Source organism: Taudactylus pleione, unplaced genomic scaffold (assembly GCF_031769625.1).
Source record: "Taudactylus pleione unplaced genomic scaffold, aTauple2 ptg001990l, whole genome shotgun sequence".
NCBI lineage: Eukaryota > Metazoa > Chordata > Amphibia > Anura > Myobatrachidae > Taudactylus > Taudactylus pleione.
Genome location: NW_028286386.1, coordinates 2,121,337 through 2,147,510, shown reverse-complemented (window position 1 = coordinate 2,147,510; position 26,174 = coordinate 2,121,337).

Sequence of the window (26,174 nt, the reverse complement as noted above, 5' to 3'; positions counted from 1 at the left end):
CTCAACTACGCAAACATGGGCATTGGGTCCACCTCTGAATCAGGCCCCTTTAATGAGGACAAATAACATAGAGAGAATGATTGGCATGTTAAATAGCTGTTCCAAGTAAACTAAATCTACTTTTTGCTACTGGGGAGAAGATAAATAGCTATCAGGGGACAGCTGAAGGCCTGTCTCATGAAGATCCTGCAATAAATACATCTCAAACTATACTATGATCTCTTTTCAAATGTTCAACAAAATATATATATATACAGGATTATATAAGATGTATGGGTCTATTCATCTTTGGGGGCCGGATGACCCCTGATGATTAAGTATCCACCTCACTGCAGGGGATACTTATCACCGGAAAAATTCAACATTGCTCTGGTAGGGGGACAGCTGCTCCTTTTCGGAGCAGCTGTCCCTGAGATTAGTAACACTGCTACATGTTACTTACTTCCCCCGTGGCCGGCTTATGCGCATGTGTGACCTGAGGTCACGCATGCACAAAGCCGCTGGGGAGGCAGTGAGGAGGCAGCAGAGGGATCTGCTTAGATCTCTCTTCGCATCCCCGGACCTTCTTCCCATAGGAAGGAGCAGGCCTACTAACACAAGTGCAATCTGAAGATGGAGATTGTTTTCGCAGGCAAACACCAAAAACTTAAAGTTTTCGGAGTTTGCTGAATATCAGGTGGTCCTATTGGACTTCTGATGATGAATGGCCCGTTACCTAAACTATGCAGAAACTAGCTAGTGATGATGATGATGAATGGACCCCTAGTAATAATTTATTTGAGAGAAAATTGTATTTACAATTTGCTGCAGGTATATTTTGCATTTATATAATACATTGAATAGATTGGAATGGTAACAATTATTTTTGATCTACAACATTGAGCACATACTGTATAATCTACAAACAGTAATAGCCTAAAATTCTTTATTATTTCTCAGCGATAGGAGAAAATTACACCTCTCTTATCCCCAGCCAGGGAACACACAAAAGTCTTATGGCAATCTGCTATGCCCTTCCCCCTTTCCTACTGAGATAAGAATCAGGTGGACCCTTCAGAAGGGATCAGATTTGTAATTGGAGGAGCAGAGTCAGGCCTTTGCCCTAATCCTGATCATTATACAACAACTACAGGACTCTCCCCTCAATCTGATGCTAATAGGATTCCAGTGTCCAGATGAATCTGGACTGTTCCAGCGCAGGGGCTACATCTGGGCATTCGGATGGAAAACTTCTTGGCATATTTCTACTGCAGTGAATTATTAACCTCTTATACACTAAAATGTTATCTTGCAAAGCAGATAACCAAAGGCCAATAACTTAAGTGTTATGAAAGTGAAGTGAATTTAAATATTCAGGCAAACATTACAGTGTATTGTGCATGTAAACTTTCAGAAATTGTGATATTGTTGTATATTGCTTTGACCAAGCACAACCTACATACTTATTACTTGGGTGGTTGTGATATCACTCAGACCTTTAGAACATAAAATGCATACATTCTTAAATTAATTAATTTAGGGGATTAACCTAATATCCTTATGGGTCATCTCTAATGGAAACAAAATAAATTTGTTTGTTTATGATTGTGAAATGATTGTGTTTGGGAATGGGAGCCATTACCTCTCTGCCATAAGTAGGAAATAAGGCAACCATCGATGCTGTTAACGGACTTGTACCAGAGAAAAGCAGACCACTTACTTGCCATCATCATCAGGTATTTTAAGCAAACACACAACTGACAGTCATGACAGTCATTCTCTAACTCACCTGACGGGGTTACAGAAGACTATTCTGCCCACTGTTCTTATGTCTGCAGCCGTCATAATTAGTTACCGGACTTACACCAGTCTCATGCTGAGTGCAAAAGATCTGACTAAAACATCTCCATCTTCACACTACAAATGACCAAAGAAGCCAACCTACATGCCCACGACACTTCCATCACACTCCCACAAGAGAGAACTGCCCCATGCAAGCGCATGGTTTCCACCCAGTTACCGTGTAGAAACGCCCATTTCATGGAAAGTGTGGTCCGTTCGCAGACTGATCAATCCTTATGCACTAGCTTACTCCGGCCCTGTGCTATGCCTGATCTGGCGCATGCACACTGACAGACGACATTCCCTTTCTTTGGTGCCTGCACAGTATGCTGACATCTGCAAGATGCGTCCCACTCAGAATCAGGCCAATGTAAACAATGTAAACAAATAAAGGCTGCAGATGAACTTCAAGGTCCAGTCTTCAACCCGGGCAACGCTAGGTATCCCAGCTAGTAATATATAACACACAAGTACCATGCTAAAATCACCAGCATGAAGCAGGTCTATTATTGTGGGTATGTTGTGTTCAAATTGGTGTTCAATTTCAATTTGAATATTAGTAAGTCAGGGGATCCTTGGTTAGTCTATGTAAAAGTACCAATGTTGAGACGATATTCGATTTTGAAGGAGATTTAGTTTTAGATTTGATTTCAAATTCGATTTTGACTTTAGTAAATCTCTGATGATCAAAGTCGGAAGCAAATCGAATGCAAAATCACCAGAAATACAAAATCAAATTTTGATTAATATACCCCTAAATCTCTGCAGATTCATAAGACAAAAAAAGTGTTACGGTTCTACACAAGTGATCATGAAATGCCAGTTTCTTATTGGTAGGCAGTGGGCGGTTTTATTGAAATGCAAATATTTTGTCCTGGTCATCACACATCACAGCAGACTATGAATACATTTGGTGGATGGGGTATACTGATCAGTAAAAGTCCAATTGTCATTTGTTTGTAATAACTATGTCAAAAGTGAAATATAAAAACATTTGGTATTTCCGTATCTTTGCGGCCCCCTGCTGGATGTGTGTTGAAGATACGGAAGTAGTGTAAACTTCAGGAAATACTATTTGGACCCTTGCGGCCTCGCTGCGTTCGCCATGCTGCAGGCACGGTGGCTCGCTTCGCTCGCCACATGGATTTATTCCCTCTCCATGCCCACTTGGATGGTAGGGAATGACGTTTGACACAAGCTTATAAACCAGTGTCCAACGTCATTCCCTACCATCCAATGTCATTCCCTACCATCCAAGTGGGCATGGATGGGGAATAAATCCATGTGGCGAGCGAAGCGAGCCACCGTGCCCGCAAGGGCCCGAACAGTATTTCCTGAAGTTTACGCTAGTTACGTATCTTCACTGAATAGTGAAGATACACAAGTAGCATTAGGGGGGGCCGTAAAGATACGGAAGTACCAAACATTTTAAGTTCTAGCACAGTAGTAGCCTCTTAAAACAGGGGTTCTATATAGCTGGATGTGGGATCCTCAGCTATGAACTGCTGAGTATAAAGATTTGTTTTCTCTACATTTCTACCTAAATGCCTGTCTGAGATAAACAGCTGCACAAAATCTAAAGACCCTGCATTGTCTGTCTGCACATTGCTGCCCAGCTGCACTGTGGATTGAGGAATGAGGGGAGCTTCCATACTTGGGTAATCACAAAGGCATTTCCTCTGGCACACTACTGTGGGACTCTAATGCTGTCTAATTTGTACCCTCACATTCTGCCGCCATCCGTCTTGCACTCTACTGTCAGTGATTGTGCCCTGTATGCTCTATGGGCCTGATTGAGAGATGTACGCTAATCCCGTCACGACTGCGTTTTTGTACGCAGCGACTATGCGAAAATATGCAACTTTCGCAGACGTCGGGATTTGTATTGAGACGCTCACAGGCAGCATCGCAAATCCAAGCGACTGCATACAAAGACGCAGCATCGGTTGGAGATCCTTCGATTATTGACCTTCTGAGTAATCCTATGATTGCGCAAAATAGCCACGTGTACTGAGACGGCAGAGCCATTTTTATTGTGTACAGGTTTGCAGACCCAGGCGGTAAAACTCTCCGAAACCAGTCACGCTTGCGTTTTTGCTGCCACTCCCCCATTACCTCCCACAAACAGTTCCTGACTGTCAATCACACTGTGGGCAAAAAGTCACTGCGAGCGGCTATGGAAATGTACCATGACGCATGCGCCTTGCTCCTTAGACACATGCGCAATTTACCAATAAATGGTCAAGTGGTTGAATAGAATATCTGCTTTGCATTCATCTCTGAAACAGGCCATATGTTTGCTTACTTATAGCATATTTTATTTTTTTTATACTGAAGTAGAAAAATGACAGAATTTGATTGGCTCCTATTAGAAACTGGACATTTGGTTCCATACACCATTTATTTAGCCTTAGTTTGGCAAGTATTTTAGATATATTAAGTACTGTTCTGCAAAAATTATTTCAGCTGTATTCACTTCAAACTTCAGACCTGATTCAGCATGGACCGCAATTACAACCCTGTACGCAGATCGTCCGATGGTGTGTGCTGCGCATACGTATGCACCGCAGTGCAGGTGCGCAAGCCAGCATTGCAATCACACTGGGATTATGCATGCAGACAGGAATCCATCGCAGAGTGAGTGATGTCAGCATTTGGGGGTGGTGATGGGGGAGTGGTCGGAGAAACGCAGGCGTGCTTGTCCGTTTGAACGCTGTTGCATGGGTGTGCATAAATTAGCCACTGCAACAGCATATGCAGCTTGTGTACTCACTGCTTGCGCCGTGACTTGCAATTTCTGAGACAGGTCAGAGCTGCTGTAATTGTGCGTGAGGGTCCGATGTTACTTGATGTTACCGATATATACGCAGGAAAGAGAAGTATTACGGATGTGAGAAAGCGGTAGTGGGTTTCTCTATGCTGGCTGAGCGGTTGCAAATATTAGCATATTTTCGCAGATGAATAACGTGCAATTACGCAGCCGTGATCGCACTAGTGATCCATTCTGAATCAGGCCCTTTGCTGGGTATAATTAATTAAAAGTTATTAAAAAAAAATAGACTAAACTAATAAGAAATACCATGCTTACTGCAAGGAAAATAAGCTTACAAAGTTTCATGTAGTTATTAAAATACACAGCAAATACACCATAATTAAACTAAAATAACCCATTATTCAGGAACTAAATATAAAATATGGTCAGGAAAAATAGTAGGTAACATATAATATAGTTACTGTAAAATTTTATATTAAAATGGAATTTTAGAATTTTTAGCCCACCTTACCAAAAGTTATAAAAAATTACTGCTTCATAATTATGTATTCATGTATTCTGTCAATTTAGATTGATTATGACTGTTCTCTATCTTCAGGATTACATCGTTATATAATACTACATACTTGTCTAATCTCCTGGAATGTCCGGGAGACTCGCAAATTTTGCACGTCTCTCCTGAGACAGTAGGTCAGCCTTCCGGAGCCCCAGTGCAATGGGCAGGCTGGGGAATTTGTGACAAGATATGTAGTGATTGGGAACATCATGACTCCAGCACAATGATGTGATTTGCAGAGACACTGTAGACAAAAACATATGTACATATTCCTAAATTTTACTGGTTTCTGTAGTTCGATAATTATGACAATCCATTATAAATAGGGTTGCTATACATCCCAGTTTTCCCAGGATTGTACCGAAATTGGGATCTGTACTCCAGTAACCCGTAAATAGTCTGTGTGATGCCCAAATGCCCCGATGTTACGATCTCTTAGGAATCACTGTGTAAGACTCCTAAAACCTCTCAGACGAGGTCTTCTGCCAATAGCAACCACCCGCTGTTCCCTTAGAACACGACACGTTCACCGGTACTTAGGCGGCCCCCTGGTCTTAAAACCCAGTATAGTAGGGGCTTACACAGCTATCCTAAGGTCACAGGATGTTATGGACTGCACAAGGTGAGGTATCTTCAAGGAGGTCTTCAAGGTAGAGCTTGAAGAATTTGAGGTGCGGCTTTGAAAGCGGAAGTGCGGCTGGAAGCTGGTTTGAATATAATTTGTGAGAAGTAGCCTAGAAGGCAGAGGTGCGGCCAATAAGCCCGTAGATATTTAGATTGAGATGCGACCTTGAGGGACGAGATTTGACCTTGAGAGCAAAGATACGGCTTGGACAGCCAATAGGTGGCTAGATAGCCGAGACGTAATTAGGCTGAGATGCAGCCTTGAGAGCCGAGGTGCAGCCAATGAGCCGGGGTGTGGCTGGTACCGCCAGGATGCGGCTTTGAGAGCCGAGTTGTTGACAGATTGTGATATGGCCTTGCGGGCCAGCGTGCGGCTATTACAGCCAGGATGCGGCTTGAGAGCCGAGGAGTAACAGGCTGTGATGCGGCCCTGCAGGCTGGGGTGCGACTATTTCAGCTGGGATGTTTCTTTGAGAACCGAGGTGTTAATAAGCTGTGAGATGGTAACCGATTGCCAAATGAGTAGTGAGGCCACAAGAACAGCACGACTCAGAGAACTCCGTAGATAGCAGTATTCGAGAACTATAGATGGAGGAATAAGAGTTTTAGACAAGTGTCCATGAGGCAATGGCATATCTGGCACAGACGAGCAGGAACATGACTAACAGGAACTGGAAGGACACGTACAAACAAGCTATAGCCGGCAAGCTGGCTATGAACCAGCATGCTTAAGAAAGGTAATGAACCAATGGACTAGAAGGGCAGGTGATTAATGAAATCCACAGGTGAGGAGGAAAGATCATCCAGTATTCCCAGTATCACGTGCCACAGTCCGGCGTTCCAAACTCCTAGCAACTAAAGGTACCATCGCAGTACGGCGTGCAAAATTCCGGGCTTGTGGCTGGCGACCCAGAGAAGGAGAGACCACTGGAGCACAGGTATGTAACATGGCACGCTGGCGACTTGTGACAAGCTATTTTGCGGGGTCTGTTAGAGGAACGCTTTGTTCTGCCTCATTTGGAGCTCTGTTCATCATGTTAATTGTCAGCGTCCGAACGAACTTACTCGCCGCGAGATACATCATTGCTCCGACGCGGAGACAGCTGATCCGAAAATCAGTCTGGAGGAAGGAGCCAGACTGGGAAGGAGCGGGTTGCGAGAGCACTCTCCACCTTGTCGAAGCTGAATAATTGGCTGAGACAAGTTCAGTTTAAGATTTAATCGCGATGATGCCATCTTGCGATTGGCCGCAAGATGCCATCTTGAAAATGAGATCGCAAGACGCCATTTTGCGAATGGCCGCCTAAGCGCCATTTTAGATAAACTCACATTTTAGTACATGTGGCGATAATACTATTAGCACCATGCGATTGCATCTTTCACCATTTCTCATACACACATTGATACGCACAATTGCGCTGTTAACTAGTCGCATATTAGCGAATGCATAGGACTTTGTATGAAACTGCTGTTTTATTAGCTTTATGCGCACGCATCTGCCCCAAGTTAACTAGCGTCCTTATATCAAACCCTGAATACTCACACATTACATATTCACACATAAGGTTTAATAAGCTTTAAAGTATATGATTTAAGTTGGTTCAGTTAGTTTAAATGCTGAGAAATAAAGATATTTGATAACTGAGGTTTTATACATGCTAAACAAGTCGTGTTTGGTTTCGTACTGATGCGTACTCTTTTTACAGTATTCCGGTGTTATCAGTGGGGAGATCGCATCATGCATTCTGGAGTTATGGATCGCAGAGACTACAAGCAACAAAATATATATTTCATGAACAACTGTTAGGATGTTACAGGGGGGCGGGAAGGGAAAGACCCCCAGCTAGAGGCAGGGAGAGTCTATTTGAACCAGCCTGTTAAATGCTCTGTAACAGATGCTTCTCCCCTGGGAACCAATGACATCAGCAACAAACTTCTCTATTGTCCTGTCTATTCTGGGGGGGTATAAATATGTGTGCTCAAACGCTGGGTTCTTAGTCTTCATGCTGAATGCTGAATGACAAGGGGTCTCTTGCTGATGCCTATCTTCGGGTCCGGAAGCGCTGCGTATGTATACTGTACTTGGGTCTGTATAATTCCTTTTGCGCCTAAATTGTGTCTGGATCAATTGCGTGTAACTGTCTGAACTTTTACTTGAATAACACTTGTGCTTTGGAACCACAGATTCCAGGTCTAAGTCTTTATTTACTGTATGACTGCGTACGCAAATTAGCGTCATCCTTAGAGGTTTATAGGAAGGATTTTAGAAGGTACAGGCAGGGGTATATAGAGGTTCATTTTAATATTGTTAATCTGAAGATGGCGTCTGCTCCCTCAGTCAAGCTCTGAAAATATTGTATTTTCGGTGCTTGATGAATTTCTGTCCCCATACTAGTGTATGGGGACAGCAGGTCATTCCGCGTGAGAAAGTTAAGCAGGAGATATCTCTGATACCTTTTTGAAGAATGGAAAGAACTTAGGGCCTGATTCAGAGCCACTCGTGAGCGCACAGCCACTGCGTTTGGCCACTGCGCATGCGCCGCTGAACTTCAGTCGCTATGGGGCTCGCTACAAGATGGGGCGGCTGTCGATGGTGAGTGACAGCTTGCCCCGTTTTGTAGGCGGGTAGGGGGGGGTGGCTGCACAAATGCAAGCGTTCCCTTAGGAACACCTGGCGTTTGTGGGAGGACCTACTGACATCACTAGTGATGTCAGTAGTGGACTTCCTGCTCTATTAGAGCAGGGAGTCCACTCGGGCATGCGGCAGCCGAGACCCTACCCCAGGATCTCATCGCAAGCCCGATGGTCGCGATAATCGCGACGGTCTCCAGCCCGCTCGCACAAGCTGTGGGTGGACACCCTCAGCTTTGCGAGCAGCCTGGAGACGAAAAAAAAAAAAATGTGCCCACAGACTCTGCGAGCTGCCTGCAGCAGCGAGCGGGTCTGAATCAGTCCCTTAATTTGCTGGTGAAAATGTTCCTGACTGCATACCCCGCAAATGTGTCCTGTTTTTTTACTTTGAATTGTAGCAACTCTAATTATAAATCAAGTTTAAGTATAAAATACAGCACCTTGCTTCAGAATGGCTGAGAAGCCAAGAAATAGGTTATTATTATTATTATTATTATTATTATTATTATTATTATTATTATCATTATTATTATGTCTGCACTGTGTGCTGGTCTAATGAGGTTTCATTACAGTAAAATTCATGTCATATTTTGGCCCATACACAGCAGTGGCTGCTTTATGTATCTGTGTGTATCACATTCTGCACAAGCCTGCAGTGTGTGTATTGCAGCACATCTGTTGTCACTTAGTCCCCCTGTTACAGTAAGTAACCATGACCTCTGTTAGCAGCACAGACCTGTAACTGATCCCACAGCTGTGACCGCTTCAAGGATGGGAAAGGATTTCAGATTTCACTAACACCATGTGCAAGACACATAATGCACCCACCGCCACGTCTCGCGCCACCTGCTACTGCTCCCCCCTCTACATACGGACAAAATAAGCAATAGAGAACTGCAAATTTGAAGATGCTCCATCAGATTACATGACCACTCATGCCTCCCGGTAGAGAACATAAACCAATGATAAATGAATCAATTGTAATTATAATTATCTTTATTCAAATAGCGCTAACCTATACCCCAGCTATGTATAAAATACAGAGCTCTAAAACTGAATGGCATTGGCAGAAATTCTTGCTACTTAATGAATGGGTCTGAATAGTACAAAACATCATTAAGAGATGACAGCAGCAATGTCATTTGTTATTATCTAGAGAAAGGAGTTAGGAGACTCACTTGTTGGAAGAAAGATACATAGGCCTAATGTCATTACATTGTCATTAGTTGTATAGGATTTCTTATAGAGCACTTAATATGTAAGAAGAGAGTCTTATTATCTCTGCCCTCTCCATCATTTTACTAGCTCATGTATTATCATCAGGGGCAACATGAACCAGTCTGCAGGAGTCTAAAAGTATTTTGGAAGACAGGAAATCTTTCCCTGGTACATAAGAATGAGCTGATTACTGCAGCCAGCTCAAATTCTCCATAAGGAACAAATATGTTTGGTGTGAAAATATTCGGGTCTTTTTTAATCACAGCCAACCACAAAGCTGGCACAACTTTGTTTTATTGACATTGTTTTGCCAAAGTGAACAGTTACTCGCTCTTCTTTAAGTGACTTCCACCATGGCCGTAACTAGGTGTTTGTGACTGGTGCCACTGCACAGAGTGCAGAGCTTTGTAGCGGCACTGTTGCTTCTAGCTAGCAGGGTGCCTTGAACGGATGCCCTGCAGCCAGGATTGCTGCTACAGTACCACCGAAGCATCCTTTAGAAGCTCCAGACAGGCACCATGCAGCCAGTACAGATGATCGGATCATCCTCCCCCTGCACTTCCCCATGCTGCCGGCCCCGCCCCCCCTTGCGTGACGTAATAATTTCATGTCATTATGTTGGGTGCTCAAGGGGTGGAGCTGGACATCCAGGGAGGGTGTTTGAAGAAGGAAAGGTGGTGCTGTAGCCCTGCAGCTTTATGTCTGAAGTTGCTGTGCTGTAAGTGACTGTTCACGGGGGGCAACAGTTACTTCCATCTTCCTGGCTACAGTGCTACTTTTCTGGGCCGCAGCGGCAGGGAAGATCCGGGGCAGCGTCATACGTGATGACGTCACGCGTTGCAGCAACATTTATCTGCCCAGTACCGGACAGGACCAAGTGGCAGCAGTAAGAGGGGGGGGGGGGGGGGGTTTGGGGCTGCTTAATAAAAAATTTTTTGCCTTTTTGTGGAGTGCACCGGATGGGCAGCTGGATCATTCAGTTTGTAAATAACTATTAGGTGCCAGGAGCTTGTTTTGTGCCCCTGAACCTCGGGGCCCCTCTGAACATTGGGGCCTGGGACGGGTGTACCCTTCTTACCCCCCTGTTACCGAGCCTAATTGCGCACTACTTTGTTATTGTTCCCTAAATACTATATACAGTGCTCGAAGTGGTGGTATGGAAATTTGAATACCCCCCCAGCAGCACACTACATACCCCTTCTTCCCCCTGATCTGTGGACTGTCCTCCAGGGTCTCTTTAATAGGTAGCTTTTCTAGGCTGAATTATGGCTGATACTCCTGAGCAGGAGAGAGTCACAGCAGCTAAGCAGCGTCTTCCTGTTTCTGCATCCAAGGGCACCGACAGCAGAGCAGTTGTCCCACCCCTGAACCAGCTCGTCAGGTGAACAACTGACCTGTCAGGGATCTGCGACGCTGGCTCCGTCCCAGTACTGACTGCCGCTTGTTGAGATGTGTCCCCAGCAGGACGCATCTTACACAATGCTGCTGCTGTTCCTGCGCTGGGATCCCATACTCGATCCCAGCGATGGTACAGAAAAATTAAGTGGCGGCGGGAGGTGCCGGTATGTCATACCGTATACCGGTACGTATACGCCGTATACCACCTCATTTCGAGCACTGCAGTACATAATATCTCTGTGGGTAGCAAGTATCTGACATTTCATACCCCTTTCAGACATAACGAGGATCCCGGGTTTGCAATTGACCAAGGTATTTCCTGGGACTTAAGTCCCGGGTAGACAACCCTGCTCAAGTCTGAATGGTGCAACCCGGGATTTTACTCCTGGGCTGCACTTAGAGGCCTCTGATTGGCCGTTTGGGGCTGCCTGGAGTTGACAGAATTTTTTTTTTAAAAACACTGTCAGCACTGGATCTGGGGAGCCCTTATAACAAGGGGTGAAGACCAAGTACCCGATGATTGAAAAGGTGTCTGGTCCGTGCTGCAGTGTGGAGAAGCAGCTGGCGCACACAAGCTACAGAGACACTGCCTGTTGTGAAGTCTGGTGACCGGAGAAGGGGTGTGTGATTGTGCGAGTATGTATGAGTGTAACATGTGTGTGTTTGTGTGTGTATGACATGTATGTGTGTATGTATGAGCATGACATGAGAGCAGCCTGTCATGCCCTGGCTATTAGAATGCCAGGGCAGACAGGCTTAGGTCTGAATAGCGTCGACCCGGGTCTCAGGTGTACTGTCAAAGGGGGGTGAGGTGAATAACCCAGGTCTGATCAGGGAAATTCCTGGGTCGTATGTCTGAAAGGAGTATCCTGCTTCACAATGGGGGGTATTTATCAAAGCTTGGAGAGAGTTAAAATTATGAGATAAAATACTACCCAATCAGCGTCTAACTTACATTTTATAGGTTGTGTTTGAAAAATCATAGTTAGCAGCTAATTGATTGACACTATGGGGCCTATTCATTATACCTAAAATACCAATGGAGGTAATTAGGTTTAGAACTCGCATGGAGTTCTACCTAATTACTGGAGGAATTCATTATTCCTCCTCTCCATAACTATCTATTCCGAAAAGCTGTAATTTTTGCGATGACAGCTTTTCGGGAAATAGATACTTTTCCCTCACTACACTGCATTACCGCAGCTGGAAAGAGTGCTGCGCATGCGCTGTCTACAGATGCGGTAAGTTAGTGTCCCCCTCCCCCTAACTCTCACTCCCCCCCCCCCCCCCCCCCTGTTCAGCACTTACCTGTTCGCCCGGCTCCGTCTGCTGTGCTGACACATGGTCTCCCAGCAGAGCACACTACTGTTTAGGGAAAAAAAACAACATTTTTTTTTTCCTAAACCTTATTGTGTTCTGCCTGGAGAACACAATGTCAGCATAGCAGACGGAGCCACCAGAGGAGAGACAAGAGCGCCGGAGGGAGACGCCAGGGGACCTGCACACGCTGATGCAGGTAAGTGTTACCTGCTATTCGCCACCTCACAGTGGCGAATAGTAACGCCATCAAATTCCGAAAATACATAATTTTCAGATTTTGATGAATACCATAATGTCCATATCCCCATACTAATGTATGGGGAGTGTAGAAATTAACGCAGGGGGGGCTTAGCAAGGAGATATCAGTGATATCTCCTGTGCTAATTGTATTCATGAATACCAAAATAACGTTATTTAAGGAAAATGTCCTTAAAAACGTTATTTTAGTGTTGATGAATGGGCCCCTTTATCTCTCACAATTTTATCTCTCTACCCCCCAATCTGATTTGGTCGTTAGTCGTTACCATTCAGATTTAAATCAGGCACTGCGATGGCATATGCAGCTTGAAGTCTCACTGTGTGCGATGAGGTTAGCAATTTCTGAGCAAGGTCTGACCTTGTGCAAGCATGTATGAGGCTCCAATGTTACTCGATGTTACCGATGGTTTTGCGGACTTGCAAAGCATTACAGATGTGGGTTACGGGAAGTGGGCGTTCTTATGTTGGACTGCGACGGCATAGACATAGGCAAATGCAGGGGGGTTTCCATCTGCCTGGAAACCCCCCTCCCCAGCCCACACTGTAACCACAATAGAAATAGTAATATAATAGAATTTTAATAGTGCTGCATATTATTCTCAGTATCGCAAATGAAATAATTAGCACCACCTGTGGATCTTTTCACATGTATCAGCCAGTGATAAATAACCTGTGGACCAACTAGGAGATCTGGAAAACATGTACTGTTAGGGATCCACTGCTGTAGAGCCCAATATGTACATATATGTCCAGGGCAGTGCTAGGTCCTTCTGTTGCTCCTCCAGGCTCCTGAACTTGCTCCAATGCTCTGGAATTAATGGGTTACTGTGATCGCTGGTCCTGTATATGCTGGAATTATCACACACAATACACTATGTATGACACATATTAAAGCTGTTTAAGTACTAATTATGCCCTCTTCATGGACTGGCCACACTCACTCTAAAATCAAGCATTTGGAAACCCCCCTCTAGAAATCCTGCGTTTGCCACTGATAGCGATCGCAGACAGCATATTTTCGCAGCGGGACTGCGTGCAGAATCGCATCCTAATGAATCGGGCCCATTGTCTGCTGTAATGGAGAAAGGTAACACACGATGTAGGATAGATTTATTGAGCACCAGCATCTCTCAGTAATCGTTTCAGGCGTATATAACATCCTGTGGATAATGCTAAACCTCCAGATGTAATTCCTGAATTTCCATGTTGTGACAGTATAATCCCACATGTTAGCAATTATAAAGCACATACCCAGGAGATAGGCAAAGTAGTGAAAAGCTTTGGCACATTCTGACAGTATTCCAAATGATAACCAGCTGTTGCTACTGTCTTACAGAAACATTGAAATACTGTATAATAATGGCCTACTGAAGATATATGTGAAACCAATTAAATATATATATAATTATATATATATATATATATATATATATATATATTTAAAAACAAACATTTCTTTATCAACAAAATGTCCATGTTCACTTTTTCCGCAAACACGTCCCCATGTACAATATTTGCTTTTTTTAAATTTGTAGCATAATGGTATATAATATGACATGACAGAATAAATAATCAATATGACAGCTGCCAGTTGTATTAATAAATGCAAAACATTGGATAGTACTAACTAGTGTTCTCTGTGCACACTAAGGGGTCTATTCAGCAATGATTTTTTTACATACAAAATGTAGAAACTGTCATTTCCGCATTTTTTATGTAAATCCGGTATTCAGCAATGGAATAATGGAGAAGATAACTCAATTATCTGCTCCATTAATTCCCATCTCACAGAGTACCGCACTGTAGGGTTCAGCCATTGATCTCTACAGTGCTTTAACGCATTTTGCTATTCACCAAAGCAAAAAGAGTTAAAGTACACAAAAAATATTTACTTTATATAACGCCATCTCAGAATGGCATTATATGAAGAAAATACATAAAATTTGCCGAAAACTACAGGGACAGAGGGAAATTTTCCCATAAGTCCCTGCAGCATCTTGCAACTCCGTCCAGTCTCCGTCCCTGCTTTGCAGTGACCGCCGACAGGTAAGTCACTCTAGAGCCTGTTAAACCTGCCGAAATTGATTGATATGTGTAAACAGGCTCTATATTAGCCTGTATACATTTATATTTATGTGATTTTATATTTTAAATTTATATATAAATTTCAAATATAAAAGCACATAACTATACATATATACAGACTAATATAAAGCCTACATGTCACATGTACACATGTCAATCAATTTGGACAGGCTGTATTTGGACTTACCCATCGGCGGTCACCTTAAAGCAGGGACGGAGACTGTTCCCGGGAGATGACTGAGCATGCGCAAAAGCAGAAACAGAAGGTATTGTTTCCGGAAACCGAAAACAATGACTTCTGTAGCATCGCAGGGACAGCGTGTTACTGCAACTGCTGTCCCTGCTCAAAATAATGTTGAATAGCTTACTTACATTTTAACAATTGATAAAAAATTGTGACTGTTGCTGAATAGAACCCTAAGGGGCATATCTATCACAATCTGCATTTTTAATATGGATGTGATAAATATTTTCACCCAAATTTGCAATGTAAAAATAAATATATTCACGTGAATTTACGAAGTTTCTCTTGCCAGGAGACTGGCTCCTATAAGATAGAGTATTGCAAATTAACAACTTATAGGCTACTATAGTGTAACACCATCTAGAGATGGCTTTATCCTATCAGGTCCAAGCTCCAGAATGTCCCAGAATCAATGGCTACTGGCCTGATATCACAGAGTGTGAGTGCACAAAACACCACCAATTGCCAATATTAATCCAATCAAAATTGATTGGATCATTAGTTGGTATGTTGGTATGGAGATGTTCCTCAGTGAATGCCGCTGCAGTTGGGAACCCTCAGGAAGAAGAGAAACTTACCTGGAGATTGCCGCTGGTGCACCTGCAGGAGAGAGGTCCATCGATCACTGTAGTCCTCCTGAAAAAGGTCATTTGGTCCCAATTGCAAGAGTTTGATGTAGGGATGGCCATTGACCATTGATGGTTAGAAACTATCGATGGTCACCCACCTATGGCATTACCATTAATGTGGGAGATTCAGATGGTTCCCCACCATTGGTAGCCATGGGCCTGATGGTTTTCTTTTCACGCTTGCAGATAGAGTGTTGCAGCTGCACTGCTGCACAGAGCTAGTAGGCTGCCAGCCAGCAAGGCTGCACCACTCCTACCTTATACATACTGTACAATACAACACAGTGTGTGTGCCGGGATGGGCTGGCCAACCTTGCTCACTTGACAGGCTGAGCTCAGCTGTCAGTCAACAGTCCAGCTCCACTCTCAGCTCACATGCAGCAGTTTGCCGGGATAATTGTCCCACCTCGTTCCCTCTACTCTTTCTAGCTGACTTGACAGGCTCAGCTGTCAGTCAGCAGACCAGACCCATCTCCAGCTCATACATTGTGCTGGGATGGATGGCTGACCTTCGTCCCGAGTCTCTTCTGCACATGTGTGAACCTTTGATGGGTAAAACCATTGATGGTAAGGCATCACATAGTTTAATACCATCAAAGGTTCCTGTCATTTTTTACCATTGATGGAGACCACACCGATGGCCATCCCTAGTTTAAAGCCTCTGAAGCCCGGTCGTGAGGTAGCTGTGGTGGAGACCTTGAATCTGAAAAGATTCAAACTTTTCCAGTGGAAAGCAAGGATGCCAAGACAATTAGAGCTCACCAATGGCCTTTTGTATTTGGCATGACCGATGAGCCAATTGTGGCTCTCTGCATTACATTAGCCTGTGCTAGTGGAGCGTTGTCAGGTGACATAAATAGAGGACCTTCAAGCAAGTCCCAGCTGCGAAAGAAGACAGCGGCAGAGAATTCAATACTGCAATGGACAGTGGGATCAACAGTAGAAGATGCTGAGATTCAAGGCCTGCGTGAGTCAAGTTGAGGTATCACTGATGTCCTGGGCCAGCAGAGTGCTCTCAATAGAGCTGAACTTCCCCACTGGGGTTGGGTACGGGATGCCGGCGTTCGGAATCCTGGTGGTAAGAATCCCGACGCCGGCATCCCAAAATGGTTAGTACACCGATACCTGTCTGTCAGTATCCTAACCACTCCCTACCCTGATGCCAGATGAAGACTATTGAGAGTCAAGGGGAAAAGAGAAGACAGCATGGTTCCCAGAGGAAGGCCCAGGTGTTGGGAACATGTAAGTCCTTTGGGCATACACCTTCTCTAGGGGCACCATTGCATCCCCGATGCTCCCCTAGAGGCGTTTGGTTTGTCTGGTTCTGGTAAGATACCACTTCTACATTAGTACAGGAGATTAGAAATTGACTGCAGTTAACCCTTATTTGCCTGTATGTGTGCAATTATCTTCCATCATATTAACAGGCTGTGCTGACTGCTCAGAGCTTACACACCTGTATAAGTATTCCCACAATAAGGGGTAAATTTACTAAAATGAGAGTTTTTAGAAGTGGAGAAGTTGCCCATAGCAGATCCTAGCTATTATCTTCTAGAAGCTGTTGGTCAAATGTTAAGTAGAATCTGATTGGTTGCTGTGGGCAATATCTCCACTTCTGAAAACTCTCACTTTAGTAAATTTACCCCTAAGTGTAAATTTAATAAACAGCAACTAATGAACTGCAACAACATCAGTAGGTAATAGGCAGGTACAGTTTAAAATGTCATTATTAATGGAATAAAACAAATGGCAAACAATGTGCCAAAATATGATTTTTAAAATGATATATGTTGGTGAAAGCTTCTGAAGTGGAAAATTAATATGATTGATTTATTTATTGATCTGCTTGCTCCATCCCATACGGTAAGTAAGCAGAGATAATGTTACGAGAACAATTATATTATTAATACTAAACAAAAAAATATATTTAGTTTCATGAGAATTCCTTTGTAATGGATAGAGTAAGTAACTATTCAAACATAGAATAAACACTTGGTAATACTTACTAAATCATACAAAATGTTGTAATTACATGTTATTGTTTCACTCTGAAGATAGAGGGACAAATACCAACTTTGTTTTCAAATTGTTGAAATTATAGTTAACTTGTTTTCTCCCTATGATTGAAATGCATACACCACCATTAATGATAGGGTGTAACAGACTATTTTGTTATTCTTATTGTCCTCCTTTATTTATATAGTTATGCAGTGATGTACTCTCACACAATGTTTAATCATTTAATCGTTTAATCCATGTCCCAATAGAGTTTACAATCAACTTCCCTAAAGCTGAAAACATACCTGGCCGACCCACCGACCTAACGATTGGTAAGTGCAAACACATTTATCAATAGTGGCCCTGACATGTGTGGTAAGCAGAGCCATTTGAATATGCCTGCCTCCTTGTGATGTCAGATTCCCCCTCGGACGTACAGACAGCCAGATGAAACGCTATATCTGCTAGATATATCATCATCGGCTGTGCTGCAGGGCCAATCAGATATGTTTGTGAACAATGTCGTTCACAAACATATCGGGTGTATACACCCGCTGATGCACCATCGATATATCATTTGTCGCTGGGATGAACAATATATCGTACAGGTGTGTACCCAGAATTACAGAGGTATACAAATACACACATCCACTACGGCCAACTTAGCATAAGCGAGTTAATTTACCAGCATAGTTTTGGAAAATAAAAGGAAATAGCTGGGGAAAAAAAATGATTAAAAAGTATTTTCAGATGCTAGTAAATTACATTTAAAAATTTTTTTTTTAATTTATTTTGAAATCTTGATGCTAACAAGTTTAATTTCCACCTCACAGGTTATACGATATTAATTCAGTGAACACAGAACACAATTACGTTCTGCCTGTTTCAAAGGCAACGCTTCTGTATCTGACCTCAATATATCTTCCTTCCTAAAGAGAAGGTAGTAATGAATAACATTTTATTCTAAGTAATTCAGAACTCTATGCTGCGCCCAGGCTTTTTTGCATATTAACATACCAATTGATAATCATGTACATTGCTGGACACACTATGTATAATACAAATTCTGAGATAGTTGTTTTTGTTTCCAGGACTCGGTTCAATTTCATATCCATATGCAGGCCCAGCACTCCCCCTTACTGCATGTAAGATAATATGGGGTACAGCAGCTGTGCATCATTCCCCTCCCTATTCACTGACTGCTTTGGATGCCCACCCCTATGAAATGCAGAGCTCCTGCCAAGATTGTATCACATATCACTGCCAGAGCCCGCCAACTGCAGCTAAGTTAGGCCAGCTTATATCTTCATACAAATATAGAGGAAAGACAAGATGGTAAGTGCCAAACACTCTGCTGTAAGAAAACACAATACGTCTGTTACACATGCTCTACAGGAGTCCTGCTGCACAGCCCTTGTGTGTACATTGTACAAAACTTTTTTTGTGTGCACAGAACGAAAATAAAGTTTTTGTTTTTAGATAAAGTGAGACCTCAGCTTATTGACTATGCCCTGCTCTTTGGTTCAGTGATGTTAATTCATTTATGAAACAGGACTAAACTTTATTATCATGATACATAATTCTATGAGCTTTGGGCCTGATTCAGACCCGCTCGCGAGTGCACAGTGCTCGCAAGCGGGTCGATGGTCCCTCACTGAGCATGCGCATGCCGGAGCCGGCAGCGGCGTGTGCATGCGCTAGACCCGGCCAGCGACGGGCTCTCCGTCGCTACGGGTCTCGCACCAAAAGAGGGCGGCTGTCGATTTTGATTGAGGCGGGCAGGGGGGGTGGCTGACCAAACGGAGGCGTTCCCGAAGTGACGCCTGCCGTTTGGGGGCGGCCTCAGTAGTGAGCTTCCGGCTCTATTAGAGACAGAAGCTCACTGGGGCTTGTGATAGACGAGACCCTACCACAAGGGTCTCATCGCAAGCCCGATGGTCGTGACCATCGCGACCATCACTTGGCCACTCGCAAAAGCTGTGAGTGGTCACCCACAGATTAGTGAGCGACCAGGAGGCTGGCTCACATAAAAAAAAAATGCCGCCCTGATTCAGAGCGAGCCGGCTCTGAATCAGGACCTTTGTTTATACAATAACAATTTTCATTAATTGTTTAATACAGAAAGCACACAACAACTCTTGATTACATAGCGCTCGCAAGCGGATCGATGGCCGGGCAGTGCGCACGCGCGGTGTGTGCACTGCGCGTGCGCGAGCTTTGGGGCTCAATCACTGAGAAATTCACTCGCTCCGGGGCTCGCTACAAACGGGGCGGCTGTCGATGTTGATCGACAGCTCGCCCTGTTTTGTAGGCGGGTCGGGGGGATGGCTTGCCAAACAGAGGCGTTCCCGAAGGAATGCCTGCCGTTTAGGGGCGGCCTTACTGACATCACGAGTGATGTCAGTAGTGAGCTTCCGGCTCTATTAGAGCCGGAAGCTCACTAGGGCTTGCGACAGACGAGACCCTACCACGAGGGTCTTGTCGCAAGCCCGATGGTCGCGATGGTCGGGACCATCACCTGGCTGCTCGCTAAAGCTTTGGGTGGTCACCCACAGCTTAGCGAGCGTCCAGAAGGCCGGTCAAAAAAAAAAAAAAAAAAGCCCTTCAGACCTGCGAGCTGCCTCCAGCAGCGAGCGGGTCTGAATCAGGGCCATGGTATAATATACAGCTTTACTAAATCAGGAATGCTTCCAAGCTTGTTTTACCTCATCTCCATCTTCTTCATTTTAATATCACTTGTGCAGAATGAAATCTCTAAATATTTGGGAAATCATGGGTATTCATAATTAAGTAGTCAGGCAAAAAGTATGACATATACAACCCATTCGTCTCCTCATGTGGAGGAAAAGAAACAGACAAAATATATGACTATTGTTGTTACACACAAATCCATCCCACATCTTGCTGATGCCCATATATGGGGTCATGTGACGTGAGAACATGGCCACAGAACAAGGGGCATACCCAGCAACCACCTCTTAAATGTAGAGTGCACCTGTTTCTAGCATGTGCAGGATTGAAGAGGAATCCATAGACCTAGCATACCTCATAACTGTTCTTATCTGTGGGACAGAGAAACCATTGCATCAAATAGGGATCACACTTCCAAAACTGGGAAAGTTGAGAGTGCTATAGAATAGAACACATAACATCCAGCATTCCACAATAAAATTATGGTGTGAACTGGGGAACTATTTTATTTTCTAAATACCTAAAAACACATTTCCACTGAATTTTTTTGCTGAGAGAGTGGTGTGTGGGGCAGGTGCAGACTAAAGCTGGGTACATACGTAGCGATATGTACACAGTGCCGTCGCATGCGGCTAGGCCTGGCAGGGTGCCAGCATCAGCAAATGTGTATGCATTCGGCAGCAAGGCCCCCACTGACAATATCGCCATCGGACCTGCATGTAGGGAGCCGATTTGCCCGATATGTCGTCCGATAAGCAGGATCGGACGACATATCGTCTAGTGTGTATCCAGCATTAGGATGTTGCCCACTGCATCCAAGCCCCAGACAGTATCGCATTCCGGAGCTTGGTGCATATGCGGTAAGTGGCCAAACCTCCGAAAATGTCATTTTTAGAGGTTTGACCACAATCTGCATTGATGCATCCCACCCTAAGGGAGAAAAGGTCCATTGTGCACATCTCTTGCGGGTTCCCCACTCTCACCAGAGTCTCCGTGAACATGTTGCTTGTGCCATTTTCCTGGTGATTTCTATACTGCACATAGCCAGATCTTCGGGGGAAGTGGTGTACATGCCATTTTCCTGGTGATTACAGTGGCATCGGCAGACAGGTAAATATATGGCTATAATTGCAGGATGTGCATTGTGGGCCCTCCTGAACTCAGGTGCCAATACTATACTTCCAACTTTAAGTCTAGGCAAATGCAAATGTATTGCTGCACCACCTACAGAAAGCACAATTACTGCCTCCACCAGCATCGCTGCTGTCATCTCCTCGCATGAAGACAACACTATTAGTGTGGGTAATTCAGTTCTGCACCATGATGTTATGGATTCCTACCTATCGATTCCTGCCTACCTATACCTTCTAAAATTGTCGCTATTTAGCGTAATGAGTCGCACAAGAAATAAATGCTTTCAGACTTTGAGTGTGGTTCCAAAGCACAAAAAGTTATTATTCAATATAAAAACAGATGGTTAAACGCTGTGATCTAAATACGATTAGCGCAAATAAATCATACAGACCCAAGGTACAGTTGTTACATACGCACGCGCTCTGGACCCAGATACTGGCATCAGAATAGAAACCTCCGTCATCAGCAAGGCAACAAGACGGGCAACCAAGTTTAGAGAGCCCACATATATACTCTTACAGAGATAGGCAATACAATAGAACAGTTTGGCATGATTCCATTGGTTCTTCTTCCTGGTTCTTCTGTTACAGTATAGTTCATAGGTCAATTCGAATGGACACAAACCAGGCTCCAACAGCCCTTTGTGTCCTTTTTCCTGCTGCATACTAAATCTAAGCTGGCTACATTACAGAGTACATTTTAATGTTTAACTCTCTATAGTCCATAGTTTGCAGACACATGTTGCAATCTTCTCACCGATGGTACCTGAAATCTGCAAAGACACAGTGGATCAGTACAACACCAAACACAGTCTGCTTACCATGTACTAAACCTTAGATATCAAATTACATTTACTTCACAACATTTAATAATACTGAATAAACATTGAATATTACACTTTAATACTAGGGAACGTTTTATGTAAGTGTGCAGTGTGTAAGTATTGGGATTTTGGGAAAAGACGCTAGTTAGCGCTGTGCTACTATGTGTTTGTGGAGTACCCCATGGTACGTGTTTTGCAGGGTTAATCATTTTATACGTTTTAGTGACTGTCTGTATTTATATGGTGAGGACTTTTAACTTCTTTCTATTGTGTGGGAATTGCACAACGCTAAATAATAGCATCGCCGTATGTACTTATAATGGGAGAGATTCACTAAAATGGCACTGGGCGGCCAGTCGCAAAATGGCGTCTCATTGCCATTCGCAAAATGGTGTCGTGCCGATTTAATTTTAAACCGATCGTGTCTCATCCAATTATCCGGCTTCGACAGTCCACCCTTTGATAGCAAACAACATGCTATCATACTCTGATTTTAAAAACAATTTATTCTTACATTCTGACATATTATTTAATGTTAATTTATGGGATGGCACAAGGTGGTTCTTAATCAAACAATACTGTGTCTCTAGGAGGGGACATAAAACTACCCTTATACGCACACCGCGGATCTTGGAAGATCATGGGAAAGAAGTGGGGATGCACCAATCCTATAAAGGAAGTCTTGAGGGGGAATAGGGACTTACATTATTTAAGATGTTTTATAATAACATTCTAATAACACATTTTTATGCATGTCTAAATCTTATACATCATATGATGGTACCTTCTAATTCAGGGTTGTAATGCAGTCCTACATTTACCTCAGTATTCATATTGTTACTACTGACCACCATCATAATTTCATTCCTTTGATTCACCGTATCTTTACATTTTTCACATTTCAACACAGTAGGAGCACACCTGACACATAAGCCAATTACTATGATGACAACCAGCATGAGGATCAGGAGTTTACCTATACTCACAATCATTTCCTGGACCCACTCTCCTAGACCTGAGAACCATTTCACTGGGTTCAACCATGAAACCCATTCCTCTACCTTCTCTTCTACTTCAGCCACTGAAACATTATGGTTCTTCCGAAATTCCCATTTTAACTGCAAAATTTCATCCATCTTCCGGTCTATTACCTCCTTAGGATTGTTGGTATCATTTGTAATGTAAGTGCAACACTTTACTCCAAATTGGGTGGAAAAAGTTACGCAATACCCTCCAGTGACAGCTGTTAAATAATTTAAGACTAATCTATGTTGCACGAGTTCTTTCTTATAAACTTGTAACTCCCTACCGGTATACCTGAATGTGTCATCATACATCTCGGTGATATTATCTATTAATTTAGCAAGATGTTGGATATATCTAAAATTTAATGTACCCCGAGCGATCCTGGTGGGATCCAATGCTACCAAAACTTGAAAGCCAGTTGTCTCACTAATTAACTGTGTGGCTTTATACACATCACCAGGTATCATATTTCTTTTGTCTCTGTGTTCATACTGTGTGTGATATATGGTGATGGTGTGTTTTTATGAATACCAAGCATTTCATCATGTGTGAGGGTCATAACTTCTGGAACTACTCCCAGATAACACAAAACAATTACTGTACTAAGATTGGTCAGCCACTCCCCTGATTGGCATAGCACTCCTCCTCTCGACTCCACTCCATCAATACTGCCATTAGCTCCCATCTCCTCTATCGGTCCCCCGTCACAGAAACCAGAAATCCCCAAACAAACCAGGATGATGGGAACTCTGGAAGAGAATACAAAAATGAACACAGCAGACCAGTCCATTGCCTTAGCAAGGATCTACAAATTTATTTAGTTCAGATATCTCACTGCAACCTTTTAACCCTCCCGGAACAAGCTCGCGATCGACAGGTCCGCGTTATCTGACTCCTCTACGCCTTGTATCTGCACCGGTTGGTTGACCTTCTTACGGTGAGTAGAATGGACCCAGGTATCTCCACCACCTTCAATGAGGTTGTACTCGTCAGCAACACCTGATATGGACCTTCCCACCGATCAGTCAAACAACCTGAATGCAAGAAATTTCTGATCATAACAAATTCTCCAGGTTCAACATCATGACAGTTTGTTCAGGCATATCATGTGACAACAATTTCAGTTTCTGCTGTTGCTGTTTTAACTGGTTACTCATTGTTATAAGATACCTTACAGTTACCTCGTTGTTACCTTTCAAATCTTCCTGCAGACTAATAATCAAATGAGGTTGTCTACCAAACAGTATTTCAAAGGGGGACAGATTAAGAGGAGGCCTAGGAATTGTCCTGATACTATGAAGGACAAGTGGTAGTGCTTCTGGCCAACCTAGTCCAGTTTCTGACATGCTTTCACTTAATTTGTTTTTAATAGTACCGTTCAACCTCTCCACCTTGGCACTGGTTTGCGGTCAGTAGGGGGTATGAAGTTGACTATTAATACCCATCAGTTTACACATATTTTGGAAAACATCATCTGTGAAATGAGTACCCCTATCACTCTCAATAATTTTAGGCATACAGTATCTGCATACAAACTCCTGAACAATTTTCTTGGCAGTGAACGCAGCAGTATTAGTGGCAGTTGGATATGCCTCAACCCAATTAGAAAACACATCAGTGCACACTAATACATACTTGAGATTCCTGCAGGGTGGCAATTGGATAAAATCAATTTGTATTACCTGAAAAGGTCCGTCAGTCGGAGGAATGTGGGATGGTTCGGTAGGGATCGTTTTCCCAATGTTTTTTCTCAAGCAGGTTAGACTGGACATTGCTCTCTTTTCCGCTTGAGAAGAAAACCCTGGTGCGCACCAGTATGCTCTCACCAATTTGCACATACCTTGCATTCCCAAATGAGTCAGACCGTGCGCTGCCTCAGCCAGGCTTGGGTAGTACACCTTAGAGGCCACTGGCTTACCTTGTCCATCTATGCAGAGTCCAGAAGAACTCTTGCCCACATCCCTTGGACTTCCAGACTGCCTTTTCCTGAATGGAACACAAATTTTGCATCTCAATTAATTTCAGCATGTCAATCATCTGAAAAGTCATCATTTGTTCAGTTGGTACATTAATTTTTAACCCTGCTTCCCATTTTGCAGCTTCGTCTGAACTGTTGTTGCCCAGTGACACCGGATCATCCTCACATGTATGGGCTTTACACATAATTACCGCCACTGTCTTAGGCAATTGGATTGCTGTCAATAGTCCTTTTATATGTCTGGAATGTGCAATTGGTGTGCCTGCTGCTGTCATACATTTTCTCAGACGCCATAGAGCGCTGAAATTGTGTACTACCCCGAAGGCGTACCTAGAGTCAGTGTAGATATTAGCAGATTTACCTTCCGCTAATTCACATGCCCTCTTTAGTGCCACCAGCTCCGCCACTTGGGCTGAGTGTGGTGGGCCTATAGGTTCAGCCTCTATAACGACCTCGTCATTTACTACAGCATAACCTGTACATAACTCTCCAGTGTCAGTTTGTCTATGACAACTCCCATCTGTGTAAAATGTCACATCTACATTTTCTAAAGGTGTATCCCGTATGTCAGGTCTTGCAGTAAAGGTTTGATTCAGATATTCCATACAATCATGTGCATCAATATACCTGCAGAACTCACCTTTCGCCAGCGACTCACCTCTCTCCACCCTTTGTGCATCATGTTGCACATATGGTAAATACGTAGCTGGGTTTAACGTACTGCACCTTTTGATGGTGATGTTTGTAGGTGCTATTAAGGCTAGTTCCCATTTTGTGGATCTAGCTGAGCAGACATGTCTGGTTTGGGCAGAGTTTAGCAAAGCAGATACAGCATGGGGAGTATAGACAATCATATCATGGCCTAGTACCACATCCTCACTCTTACTGACCAATAGAGCAGTTGCTGCTACACTTCTTAAACACATTGGGAGTGATCTTGCCACAGTGTCCAATTGTGCACTGTAGT